Raw genomic sequence first — 15,128 nt, forward strand, 5'->3', positions numbered from 1 at the left:
AGTTTTAAAAACAAGAAAACTAGATTTAAAAGAAGTTTTAATTCTCTTTCATATAACAATAGTTTTTAAGAGTAATGAGTTCAACTTTAACTAGAATTTCTTATTATCTTAAAGGATAAATTGTTGATAAAATTTAATATAAGTAGGAGACTTATTAGTCATGGAGCTTATCATGTTTACTTGATTAAACTTAATGAAGACAACTAATGTTATCCTAATTAATAATGGTAAACTCATTTAAACTCATTTAAAATTTTAAATTAATAATAGTAAAATTATATTTTAGTCTTTAAAATGATAAAATTTTAATTTAATTTTTTAAAAATTATAAAAATATAAATTATTAAAATGATAAAAATAAAATTTTATTATCGTAAAAATATATAATTTAAGTTCGACCCCCAACAAATTTTCTGACTTCACCCCTATTATACGTTATAAAACTAAAAAACAACCCTTCATACGAAGAAAACTTTCATCGATTGAAAATTTTATCATAATCCAACTGTTATTTCTATCCAAATTTTATGTCCATTAAAAATATAAATTCATGTGATTTTACTCCATGCACGCATCATTAAAATCGTCATAACTTAAACCGAGAGTTAAATGAAATGACAAGTATCTCATCATCATGATGTAATATTAGGTCACTAAAACTAATAATCCATTAAAAACCTTCTGACCACAACATATTTTTCATATATATAGCAAAGACGACGGCTACCCTAGTTGTGAAAAAGAAATCTAAAAGTTTCTATTTTTGGTCTAACTAAAATATACCCCAAATTCCCAAATCGTGAAATAAAAATAGAAACATTATTATTAGTTAAATTATAAGACTTTCTAGAAAGAGATATTTTTAGTGACGATATGGTGGATAAAGATTCATGCACTTACCTCGTCGCTGTTAAGTCACGTGGGAAGGAGTGTGGAGTACAATTGTTTGGCCAAAAACATGTTATATGCCAATGCCACCATCTTATAAACTTACTTAAATTAGTCCACTCTCCTACCTATTTGAATATTTATTTTTCATATTCATTTAATATACGTAAAATAATTGAAAAAAATGTAAAAATACTATAGATACCCTTGTATTAGGAGTATATTCATTTAATTCTTAAATGTTAGATTAAAGAGTAAATTGATTATTTTTGTTAAGAACTGGTGTAACTGACAAAATAATCAAACAATTACACATAAAGTGCTACATATTCCTCGTTTTGATGTATAAGGATTGGTTTTTAATAATAGAAATAGATGAGTTTTTTACTAGGAGGACTAATTTGCTCTTTGATCTAACGTACAATGACTAATTTATCTATTTTTTTTAGTAGAAGAGGCAAAATATAACTTGACTCCTAGAACAAGGGCTTCCATAATGCTTTTACCAAAAAAGAATAATTGAATATATGTATTTAATCTTTAAACTTGGCAACTTTTTCCAGCTTAGTTCCTAAACTTTTTTAGTTCACGTTAGTTCTGGAATGTGACACTTTAATATTATGTCACGTCATCACCTAAAAATATTAAAATAAGATGTTAATCCTTGTACTTTGAAAAAAAATGAGATTTAGTCTTTATATAAGTTAAAAATTAAGTTCTTTTACTTTTCTAATTTAAAAATCTCAATCTAATCATTAACATTGTTAGTATTTTCCATCAAAATTTATTAGCTTCGCATGTTGATTAAGTTATCTTCATATGATGTGACATGATTGACAGAAAATAAACATGTTAAGTTAACAAATTTTGATGAAAACTATTAATGACAACGATTTATTATACTATAATTTTTAAATTAGAAAAGTAAGAGGACTTAATTTTAAGTACCATGAATAAATCTCAATTTTTTTCAAAGTACAAGGACTAATGGCATATTTTAGCCCACCTAAAAATTATAACTTTTAATTAGAAAATTAGGTGATGACATGACACAATCTTAGAGTTTCTCGTTATCACATGGACCAAAATTGAAAAAGTTGACAAATTCCAAGATTAATGTGGACGTAAAAGAAATTTATGGACCAAATTAAAAAGACTTACTAAGTTCAAGTAATAAAGTTACATTATCCCTAAATGAAAAAGTATGTAAATTCATTGCAAAATGAAATTTTAATTGAATATTAGTATTTGATATTCATTTAAATTCAGTTTATATAAATAAAATTATATAAATTACTTGGAAAAAGAAAGAAAAGCAACCTCTAGCTAGCCATAGAATCAAATTTATCGACCCCACCACCAAATTGGATTTATTGAATTCTTTTTATATTTGAAAAAGTTCTTTTAAAAACAAATATTTTTATAAAACTTTCACTCACATGTTTATTTTTGTATATATTTTTACTTATCAATGTATCTACTGGAGTGAGTTCGGTAATTAATTTTTCACATTCTGTAAGTTCATTAAAGGGTAGATGCTGGCCACGAATTTTAAAATTATTGTATATCCAGAGCAAGAATTGAACCCTTAACTATTGATTAAAGTAAAAAAAACCCTTGCCATCTCATTTAACTCCTATGGTTCAAATTTATATATTTTGACGATCTATTATGATTAATTCTTTGGCATTAAACCTATTCACGATCAAGTGATTAAATCGAATTTAGACAATTATTTATTTTTGAATTAAGTCAACCAGATTTAAATTTAAATTTAATTTAATTTTAATATAATATTATGTAATTTTAATATTTTTAACAATGAAATGAGCTATTTTTGGGAAACCAAAAATCATGCTCTAAGCATTTTAATGAACTTTATGTTTAGTACTGGGTTGGAAAATTTCACTTTTTTTTATTTCTCTTACTAATATTTGTATTTGTTTTACATATATAAATTAATTTTTTAAGCAATCTCAACCCTTAAATAAGAGGATAATACGCTTCAACGCATTCAAATCCACATCCATCTGTACTATAACAATAATGTCTATGAAATCAAGTTAAGACTCAATCCGCATAAAAATCAACTATTTGATAAAACATTTAATATGTCATAAAGCTAAAAAGAATATGTAATTTATATTATATTACATAAAAATATTAAATAATATCTAGTATGTAAATATAGCACGTTTATAATTATGTTTTGTTTTTAATGATATAGTTGCTTAGCCATTTAAATTTCAAATAATATATATCAAAATAAAATCCAACTAGTTATTTGCATTAGTTTTAATATTACAATTGTATTTAATATATTATATCTATATTTATTTATAATGGAAGTGATTAAGTCTTGGTGTTACTTCCAACTGGACTGACTTTACTTTTTTTACAACTTACAATTGATATAAAAACAAATTAAAATTGCAAAAAGAAAAAACATAATTAGGGGTATATCAACATTTTAATTTTAATAATAATTTATTAAAATAATTTCTCAATTAAATATCTTCTTATAATTCATTTTATTTTTCAAATATAATTATTTTTTTAAAAAAATTATTTTCACCCCAAAAATGGGTGTGATAAATATACTATATTTATAAATTCCATAAATGTTTTGTATTTTATTTTATTTTATTTTATTTGGTATATATATATTACGTCAGACCCATTTGTTCAACTGAGTTACGTAGCGAGTGGTTCATGCACCTTGATTATGATAAACATATATCAGCCAGGACCACATCAACTTGCTGTCTGCTTTTCATCATTGAATTTGAATAATAATAATATTATAATAATAGATTGCTTTGGTAGGTCCATCAAGCTAAGATAAGCTAGGTTAAATATTTAAATAGAAGTCCTACTTTTAAAAATTAGTCTTTTATATATTACCATAAGCTATAAAACATTTTTAATTTTATGATTATTTTATAAGTCATATTAGTTTTTAATAATAAAAATAGATTGAATTTTTAACAAAATGATCAGTTTGCTATTTGATTTAATGTGTTGAGACTAATTTGTCAATTTTTTAGCAAAGAAGGTAAAATGCAATCTGACTCCTCATCTCTCACTGAGTAGTTTTTAAAGTATCATTCGACGAGGATTAGCAAATCCTCTTTAATAAAGTTCAATATTGAGCTCTAAAGTGTTTATGTCAAGTTTTATCCCTCAATTTTGTCTCCCGCTTCCATCGAAAGCCTTGTTGAGTTTACGGAGAGGAAACACATTTACTCACTATGAAAATTCACAATTTATGTTTGGCGAAATTTGAACACAATGTTCTATGGCTAGATCAAATAGTAACCTAAATTGTCCATTCAACTCCCTATATGTTAGCTATAAGACATAAGTTCAAATCCCACCAAACACAAATTATGAATTTGTATGATTGTCAAATTCTAGAAATAAAATCGAGCATAAACACTCACAACCAAACCTATTGAAAAAATTCATCAACTCTCAACGAATAATATTTTAAAAACTTTTCCGTCACATATCAAAATCCTATAAAAATTATAATAATAATAATAATAATAAATCCTATTCTCTAACAGTCTATACAACTATATATATACTATCAATATTTCAAATATAGTGATATATATCCTGTGAATTATCGAATTATTTATTTCCGGGCATGAACATTAATCCGTTGGTCACCGGAGACTGGCGGTAAAGTAAATGAAAGATGTCAAAAGTTGATGGGGATATATAAACCAGTCGTGATCGAGGGCTTACTAAATAAATGATATATAAAAATAATGGTTGATTTTAGAAGAAAAAATTTTAGAATGTCTAATCTAGGAACAGACCACGTACGATGAATCTGTTGAAGGTGGGGTAAATTAGTAATGCCAAATCTTTTCAAGGTCTAATCCTTTTCCAACCATTTATTTTATAAACATTTGTAATCGGTTTGGGATAAAAAGCTACGACAAATTGCTTTATCCATATCAATTTTTAATGATTATATGAATGGATTAAATTAAATCTCAATGTAATTTTTTTTAAAATTTGTCATTATTTATTTAAATAAATTATATGTAAAGAAAAATTGATTTATGGACCCTTTTCACCATATCATTCATGATCTTTTTTCAATTATTTAATAATATTTTAACAATTTTTTCTGTCATTAACACATAATTTTGATAATACGTTAACCTTGAACCCCGAATCCTAGTTCAGAATCTTGAATCTTAAATCTTAAGAGTTTAAGGTTTTGAATTAAAATTTAAGGTTTGGGGTTCAAAGTTCGGAGTTTAAGATAAAAATTAAGTACCAATGACATGAGAAATTTTACTAAAATATCATTACATAATTAGAAAATAACCATAAATAATGTAATAAAAGAGTCCAAAAAAGAATTTCTCATGTAATTGTTAAAAGCAAATGCTATCTCACATTAATTAAAATTTGAAATTTCAATTATATATTGACATTTATATATATTTAAATTGGGCCTCTGATTTTAATTTGAATGTTGAGAATGATATCAAATTTTTAATTGACTACTTGATTGTTATGTGGTTTCTAGGTAATTTTCTCCAAGGGATAAGTCTCATTCTAGATTCTAAATTTAGTTGTTTTCTAACAAATGCCTTTTATTTAACACCATTAAGATTTAATAATATGATATTTTGGCATTATGCCACATTATCATTTAATTTTTAAAATTTATGTATATTAATTTCTTATAAAATATTTTTTAAAAAAAGTGATGATCACATCTTAACATGGTTAAAAATGAATAAAATTTATGACGAGATATAAATTTAAGTACCAACTTAAATAATAATAAAACTTAAAAACTCTAAAACCTTTTTTTTTTCTGTAAGTCATTTGATTCTTATCTTTTGTTTTGCCCAGCAGCGATGTCAGCCTTCAGGTTGGCAATCGCCCATATTTTTCTCCCACCCACCCACCCACCCTTTGTTTTGTTTTTCTTCTTATTCATTCCACATGTTGTAATATCCCAAATTAGGGCCTAATGGAATAGTGGTTTCGTGACCACAAATCCGAGATAGAAATAATTATTTTATAATTATTTTGATGATTATGATATGATTGCATGATTGTGTGAAAATTTCGTGATGAAATTCTATGCCTAAAGTGCTTAAATTGAAAGTAGGGACTAAATCGAATAAGTTGCAAAACTTGCATTCTAGAAGTTTTTTGTATGAAATTGTTTTGGAATATTAATGAGGAGGTCTTAAATAGCAATTTGACCAATTTTAAATTCATGGACAAAATTAGGACATGGAAGAAATTTTTGGAAAGTTTAGTAGTAAGGGTATTTTGGTCATTTAGTTATTAAAATGAATTAAAAACAAAATTAAAAGCCAATTTTTGTCCATCTTCTTCATTAGGCCGAAATTTCAAGGGTTCTCCATAGCTAGGGTTTGTTTCAAGCTTCCAAGCTCCATAATCAAGAAAGACGTGGAATCGACCTCAATCGAGGAAAAGAAAAGATTGTGGACTAAATTGCAAAATCTTTATATTTTGGTACCAAGGTAAGTTCATGTGTAAATGTAGTAACATAATTGTCATTTTAACCAATTTAATGTTGTTTATATGATATGATACTGATTATTATCATGAAATATTATGCTTTGTGGTTATTGTTGAATAATATGTAATTATGTGAATTACTTGATGAGTTTGATGTTATTTTGGGTATGGATTGGTTGACATTGAATGATGCTAAAATAAATTGCAAAGAAAAGATTATAGAATTAAAGTGTGGAAATGGTGAAACTCTGCGGGTTGAATCAGATAAATCAGAGGCATTGCCTAGTGTGATTTCTTCAATGTCGGCTCAAAGATATCTGAGAAAGGGTTATGAAGCTTATTTGGCGTATGTAATTAATACAAAAGAAGTTGAAAAGAAAGTTGAATCATTGCCGGTTGTGTGTGAATTTGCGGACGTATTTCCAGAAGAATTGCCGGGTTTGCCTCCAGTCAGGGAAGTAGAATTTGGTATTGATTTGATACCGGGAACAGCTCCGATTTCGATTGCTCCGTATAGAATGGCACCAGCAGAGTTGAAGGAATTAAAGTCGCAGTTGCAAGAGTTGACTGATAAAGGTTTTGTGAGACCGAGTTTTTCACCTTGGGGTGCTCCCGTGTTATTTGTGAAAAAGAAGGATGGTTCTATGAGGTTGTGTGTTGATTATCGGCAGTTAAACAAGGTGACAATCAAAAACAAGTATCCGTTGCCAAGAATTGATGATTTGTTTGATCAGCTAAAAGGAGCGACATGGTTTTCAAAGATTGACTTGAGATATGGGTATTACCAACTGCGGGTAAAAGAGTCGGATGTGCCTAAAACTGCTTTTAGAACAAGGTATGGTCATTATGAATTTTTAGTTATGCCATTCGGATTGAATATCCCGAATTAGGGCCTAATCGAAATAGTGGTTTCGTGACCATAAATCCGAGATAGAAATAATTATTTTATAATTATTTTGATGATTATGATATGATTGCATGATTGTGTAAAAATTTCGTGATGAAATTCTATGCCTAAAGTGCTTAAATTGAAAGTAGGGACTAAATCGAATAAGTTACAAAACTTGCATTCTAGAAGTTTTTTGTATGAAATTGTTTTGGAATATTAATGAGGAGGTCTTAAATAGCAATTTGACCAATTTTAAGTTCATGGACAAAATTAGGACATGGAAGGAATTTTTGGAAAGTTTAGTAGTAAGGGTATTTTGGTCATTTAGTTATTAAAATGAATTAAAAACAAAATTAAAAGCCAATTTTTGTCCATCTTCTTCATTAGGCCGAAATTTCAAGGGTTCTCCATAGCTAGGGTTTGTTTCAAGCTTCCAAGCTCCATAATCAAGAACGACGTGGAATCGACCTCAATCGAGGAAAAGAAAAGATTGTGGACTAAATTGCAAAATCTTTATATTTTGGTACCAAGGTAAGTTCATGTGTAAATGTAGTAACATAATTGTCATTTTAACCAATTTAATGTTGTTTATATGATATGATGCTGATTATTATCATGAAATATTATGCTTTGTGGTTATTGTTGAATAATATGTAATTATGTGAATTACTTGATGAGTATGAACTATCACCGAAGTACCGATTTCGATATTCCGTGGAAGACGGCAAAGATGTGTGATCGAGGAAAACGCCCGTTTGAACCTTAGGAATAGATTAGGATACAAGTGACATGTCACTAGTGTCACGGACTTAGGATTTTTGCCTCACAATCCGTGCGGCCTTAGGCAGTTTCTTGCTTTAAAAACTCCTAAGTCAGCCTAACTCCCACAATTTGAGGATTCAATAGAATTCCCCTTTGAAAACCAACACAAACGAAAGCAACTCAACGATCAAACAAAGGCGAACGAAGAACGAAATAAGAACAAGCCACGAAATATCAATAACACAAGAGAGAATAATGTTTGAGTGAATACTCTCAAGAACTCTTATTATTCCTCAAAACTCAAGTGATTTACAATGAGGGAAGAGGTCTCTTATTTATAGTTGAGCCTCCCCAAATCCAACGGTGCAAAATTAAGTACATCAACGGCTATGATTAAAGGCCACCTACCACCAAACCTTTAAGAATATAAAATCATATCTTCTAAGATTACATATCTTATCTAAGATATGTAATCTTATAAATTAATATATTATATTTGTCTAACTTGTAGATGGGCCTTCAATCTCTTCAAGCAACGGGCCGGTCTGATTGGGCCAAATGACCTCCTGCCTTCTTGATGGTTCACACAGATGTGTCATGGTTGCGGGCTCCCATGCGCAACCCATGACATTCTCCCCCACCAAATCTAGCGACGCCCTCGTCGCGTCCTCTGCATGGTATCGATCTATCTTGTCTTGGAATTGCCACAAGGCTTCAGCAGGTTCCCAACTCATCTCACTATCCGGGAATCCCTTCCATCGGACTAAGTATTCGCGCCGCGGTCGGTAGTGCTTACGTCTGACCATACGATCCGCTTCGATGTTCTCGACCTCTCGATCATAGGCGACTTTTACCCCCATTGGTGCTCGTTCAGACTTGCTTCGATTTGGGTCTTCTCCATCTTCATGGAATGGTTTAAGCATACTCACGTGGAATACTGGATGAACTTTAAGCTTTTCAGGCAACTCAAGCTTGTAGGCTACCTTGCCTACCTTCTTCACAATTCGAAATGGCCCCTCGTACCGCCGAACGAGTCCTTTGTGCAACCCATCATGTCGCAAAATCAGGTGTAGTTTGGCAAGAACTGGTTCACCTACCTGAAATTGTACGTCCCTTCGATTTCGATCCGCCCACTTCTTATTGCGCTTACTTGCCTTGTGAAGACAAGCTCTAGCCAAATCGTTTTGCTCTTGCCAATCTCTCGCAAATCGATAGGCTGCTGGATTCGGTCCCCCATAACGAGTCGCAACAGCATTGGGTATAAGTGGCTGTTGTCCTGTTACTATCTCGAACGGACTCTGGTTTGTCGCCCCACTTCTTTGCAAATTGTAAGAAAACTGAGCCACATCTAGCAACTTTGGCAAGTCCCTTTGTGTGGCACTCACATAGTGCCGTAGATATATCTCCAACAACGCATTCACTCGTTCAGTTTGCGCATCGGTTTGTGGATGCATGCTGGTTGAAAAGTTCAAGTTTGAACCCATTAACTTGAACAACTCCGTCCAAAATCGTCCCGTGAATCGCCCATCTCGATCGCTGATGATAGATTGTGGCACTCCCCAATACTTCACCACATGTCTAAGAAACAAGCGAGCAGCCTCCTCAGCAGGACACTCCTTGGTTGTGGGGATAAAAGTTGCATACTTCGAAAACCTATCCACCACAACAAAAATGCTTGCAAATCCATCAGATTTAGGCAAACCTACAATAAAGTCCATGGATAAACTCTCCCATGGGCGCTCCGGAATAGGTAAAGGCTGTAGCAACCCAGCAGGAGTCTTCAACTCGATTTTATCTTGTTGGCACACCAAACAAGTTTTCACATAAGTCTCCACATCGTCACTCATGTGAGGCCAATAAAATCAATCCTCCAAGAGAGCTAAAGTGCGGTGCATACCTGGATGTCCAGCCCATCTTGAATCATGACATTCCTTCATGACTTCCTTTCGCAAGTTCCCATGTTGGGGCACATATAGACGTTGTCCTTGAGTGTATAATAATTCTCCCTCGAGCCAAAATCGCCTCGTTTTTCCCTCTTTAGCAAGCTCAATCAAATTTTTGGCCGTGGAATCGTGGGACAACCCTTCTTGAATGCGCTCCAATAAGGGACTATTGGGTTGGCTTATCGTTGCAAATTCCATCTTTCGGCTAAGCGCATCAGCTACAATGTTGGCACTCCCCGGCTTGTACTCCATGCTAAAATCAAACTCTGCTAGGAAAACCTGCCAACGAGCCTGTTTGGGGGACAACTTTTTCTGGGTTAGGAAATAACTATTTGCAACATTATCAGTGAATACCACGAACCTGGAACCCAGCAAATAGTGCCTCCATGTGCGCAAACAATGCACCACAGCAGTCATCTCTTTTTCTTGGACCGTGTATCTCCGTTCTGTCTCATTCAGCTTTCGACTCTCGAAAGCAATTGGATGTCCTTCTTGCATCAATACTCCCCCAATTGCATAGTCTGAGGCATCCGTGCGTACCTCGTACGCCTTTGTAAAATCCGGTAAAGCAAGTACAAGTTCACTCACCATTGCTTGCTTTACTTGGTCAAAAGCTTTCTCACACCGAGAGTCCCAGTCCCATACTTTGCCCTTTTTCAATAAGTCCGTCAAGGGTGTAGTGATCTTGGAGTAGCCTTCAATGAAACGTCGATAGTAGTTTGCTAAACCAAGAAAGGACCGCAATTTCGTTACCTTGGTTGGTGGCTCCCAATCGGAAATTGCTCGGACTTTACTTGCATCCATTCGGATCATGCCACCTCCTACAATATGGCCAAGAAAAGGCACCTCTCGTTGGGCAAATGAGCATTTTTCCTCTTTGACATACAGCTCATTTTCCCGTAGGACTTGGAACACCTCTCTCAGATGTCCAACATGCTCCTCAAGCGTCTTACTATACACCACAATGTCGTCAAGATAAACAACCACAAAGCGATCTAAGAAAGGTTGTAATACCTTATTCATTAGGGTGCAAAATGTTGCCGGAGCATTTGTCAACCCGAACGGCATCACCAAGAATTCAAAAGACCCATACCGAGTCACACAGGCTGTTTTGGGCTCATCCCCTTCGGCTACTCTCACTTGGTAGTACCCTGATCGCAAATCCAACTTAGTAAACCATCTCGCGCTACCAAGTTGATCGAACAGATCTGCAATGAGAGGAATGGGATACCTGTTCTTCACAGTGATCTTGTTTAAGGCCCTATAGTCAATGCACAATCTTAAGGACCCATCATGCTTCCTTTGGAATAACACCGGCGCTCCAAATGGGGCTTTGGAAGGTTTAATAAACCCAGCATCTAGAAGTTCCCTTAACTGCTTCCTCAATTCCTCCAACTCAGGCGGAGACATTCGATATGGTGCCCTTGCTGGTGGCTCAGTATTAGGCAACAACTCAATCTTGTGATCTACCTCCCTCTTTGGTGGCAATATCTTGGGCAACTCTGTGGGCATTACATCTTGAAAAGACTGCAACAACTGCTTCACTTCTTTTGGGATTTCTTCCTCGAATTTCTCCTCCACATTGTTCCTTAAGGTGGCTAAATAGGAGACTTCGTTTCTACGTACTCCTTTGGCAAATTGGATTGCCGACAATGTTTTGCCTTCCATGTTTCCCTTTCTTTTCATTCGCACCATATAACGATGGTTCGAATCAGAGATCATCATGTAGTTCTCGGAAGGATGAATATACGCATTAAGTCGGTCAAACAAACTCAATCCTATCACAAAATCATAATCATCAAGTGGGATTACCTTAATGGTTGCCTTGCCTGTCCACTCGCCAAGTTTGAGTTCCACCCCTTTAGCCACACCCGTTATGGGAATACTTTCTGAGTTTACCGTTTTTATTCGACCCGAATCTTCCTCCACTTTGAGACCGAGTTCCTTCGCCATCTCTTTAGACATGAACAAATCAGATGCACCAGTATCAACAAGGGCATTCAATTTTCTGTCTGCCACGATGATGTCCACAAACATCAGTCCATTACTCGTCTTGTCTTCAACACCGCCCAATATCGTACCAAGACTTTTGGTGTCAGGATTGGCCTCTTCGCGTGCTTCCATAGCATTGAAAGCGGCCCTCTTTGGACAAACACTCAACCGATGTGGACCTTGGCACAGAAAGCATCTCATTGGCTCTTTCTTATCCCCTGGTCTACCATTATAATTCCTTGGGGCTTCGCCACTCCTTTCTGTTTGCTCTTTGTCTCCCCCACCATTGCCTTTGGGTCTTGCCTTGGGTTTGGAAGCATCATTATTGTCAAACTTTCTCCCACCAGCTTCGTAGAAGTTCTCTGCCTCAGCCATAGCTACAGTCAAATCGGTGATGCCTAGGCGGCGCAACTCTTGCTTAGCCCACATTCTTAGCCCATCCTCAAACATATAAAATGCTTCCTTCTCATTCAAGTCTGAGATCTAAAGCATCAGCTCACTAAACTCCCGCACATAATCTCGAATAGTGCCTTGTTGCGTAAGCTGACGCAACTTAGCACGAGCCTCCTTTTCAGCATGCTGCGGATAAAACTACTTCTTTAACTCTCCTTGGAACTCCTCCCAAGTCCCAATGGTCATTCCTCCACGTCTCTCATCCGTGGACCTACGTCGCCACCATAAGAGAGCAACATCAGTAAAGTAAATCGAAGTAGTGTTTACCTTAGTGGCATCATCCTCAATGCCTATTGCTCGAAAATATTGCTCCAATTCCCACAGGAAGTTGTCCACTTCTCTCGCAGACCTAGCCCCCTTGAACTTTTCGGGTTTTGGAACATCTACATGGCGTTGCTTCGATCCTGAAGTCAACATCCCATTTCCCAGAGCGACCTTACAAATTGTGAGCTCCCCCTTAAGCTCAGCAATCTCCTCTTTCATGGCAGTCACCAGGGCCTCAAGAGCTTCGTCCCTTACCGTCAGCTTGTCCGAAGTGGATCTAAGAGTGTCAAGCACGAATACTTTGCTGTCTTCCCTCAGTTCCTCCATACGGGTTAGGACCACTTCGAGTGTCTCCCTCATGTCACCAACAGACTCCTCGAGATTGACCACTCGATTTTCCAAGCTCGACAACATGTCCCTCGATCGACTAGCCTTCCTGGCCCTCCTACGGGTCTCCATTGGCTCATTCTCACCAACTTCTCTCGACATCCTTCAATAGTGCTTTCGAAAGACTGGCTCTGATACCAACTGTCACGGACTTAGGATTTTTGCCTCACAACCCGTGCGGCCTTAGGCAGTTTCTTGCTTTAAAAACTCCTAAGTCAGCCTAACTCCCACAATTTGAGGATTCAATAGAATTCCCCTTTGAAAACCAACACAAACGAAAGCAACTCAACGATCAAACAAAGGCGAACGAAGAACGAAATAAGAACAAGCCACGAAATATCAAGAACACAAGAGAGAATAATGTTTGAGTGAATACTCTCAAGAACTCTTATTATTCCTCAAAACTCAAGTGATTTACAATGAGGGAAGAGGTCTCTTATTTATAGTTGAGCCTCCCCAAATCCAACGGTGCAAAATTAAGTACATCAACGGCTATGATTAAAGGCCACCTACCACCTAACCTTTAAGAATATAAAATCATATCTTCTAAGATTACATATCTTATCTAAGATATGTAATCTTATAAAATAATATATTATATTTGTCTAACTTGTAGATTGGCCTTCAATCTCTTCAAGCAACGGGCCGGTCTGATTGGGCCAAATGACCTCCTGCCTTCTTGATGGTTCACACAGATGTGTCATAGTTTGCGGGCTCCCATGCGCAACCCATGACACTAGGATGGTTGAGCATCCGAACTCGTTGAGTTGAGTCCGAGTTCACTTATGGATGCGAATGTCCGAACTCGTTGAGTTGAGTCCGAGTTCGTGAAATGTAACTAGGCATCCGAACTCGTTGAGTTGAGTCCGAGTTCACTTATGGATGCGAACGCCCGAGCTCGTTGAGTTGAGTCCGAGTTCACTTATGGGCAGGTTACATGGTAGCTTGATTACATATGAGGCTCTTATATGCAAATTATCCATGTATCCGAATTATATTCCGATGTGTTCAACGGGTAAAGTTTTACTCAAATGGAGGAATACTCGAGATGAAAAGAGACGTATTGGTAAGTGATGAGAAATGGATATTTTGGACAGGTATGTATTTAACCCTCGGGTTGAGTGTTGATTACAACCACGATAAGGTAATAAGATGATGGAAAATGATTAAAAAATGTGATAAGTGTGTTGATGATATATGCTAATGTTGATTAGTTTGATTGTTTGTTATGTTATTTATTATTTACATATGAACTTACTAAGCATTTATGCTTACTCCCTCCTTCTTACTCATTGTAGTTTTGGACAAGCCAGTTCAGGAGTCGGGATAGGTCGAAGGCTCAGTCACACTATCAGGAAGATTTTTGGTAAATGGCTTGTAAATTTAAGTATGGCATGTATAGCAATATACTTATTTTGTGTAAACGATCTTATGATATGGTGACAGAATGGTTGAGAAAATATTTGATAATGATAAATTATGAAAATGGTAAGTTTAGATTATGTTTGATGTTAAGGAAAATTATTAAGATACTTAGTGCATAAAAACTCATAAGAGGGATGAAATTTGCCATAAACAGAATACTGCAGCAACACTGACGCGAGTTTGAAAATTTACTAAAAATCATAGAAATTGAATTTGGTGATGGACTACATATCAAATTGAAGCTTATTATGTCTAGTTTCACATGAAACAAATGAAACAGGTAAAGGAATTATATGTTAGAAGATATTTGAATTTTAGTGAAACAGGTTCATAGCAGTTTCTGAATCCCCTGTTCCTACTTTAGAAATTCACCATAAATTTTAAAGATATAATTAGGTGGTGTATTTTATATCCTCAGAATCCTTATTGAGTCTAGTTTTAGGAGAAACAAACCTCATAGTCATATGAATTTTGTATAGAGAGAAATGTGGTTCGTAGTAAACAGAGGTCAGACCAGTCAAGTCCTGAAACAGGGGTAACTTTAACTAATAAACTGTACGAATTGGACCAACCAAAAATTTTATAAAAAAAATTAGTAG

This window comes from Gossypium hirsutum, chromosome A08 (genome assembly GCF_007990345.1).
Source record: "Gossypium hirsutum isolate 1008001.06 chromosome A08, Gossypium_hirsutum_v2.1, whole genome shotgun sequence".
NCBI classification, from domain to species: domain Eukaryota; kingdom Viridiplantae; phylum Streptophyta; class Magnoliopsida; order Malvales; family Malvaceae; genus Gossypium; species Gossypium hirsutum.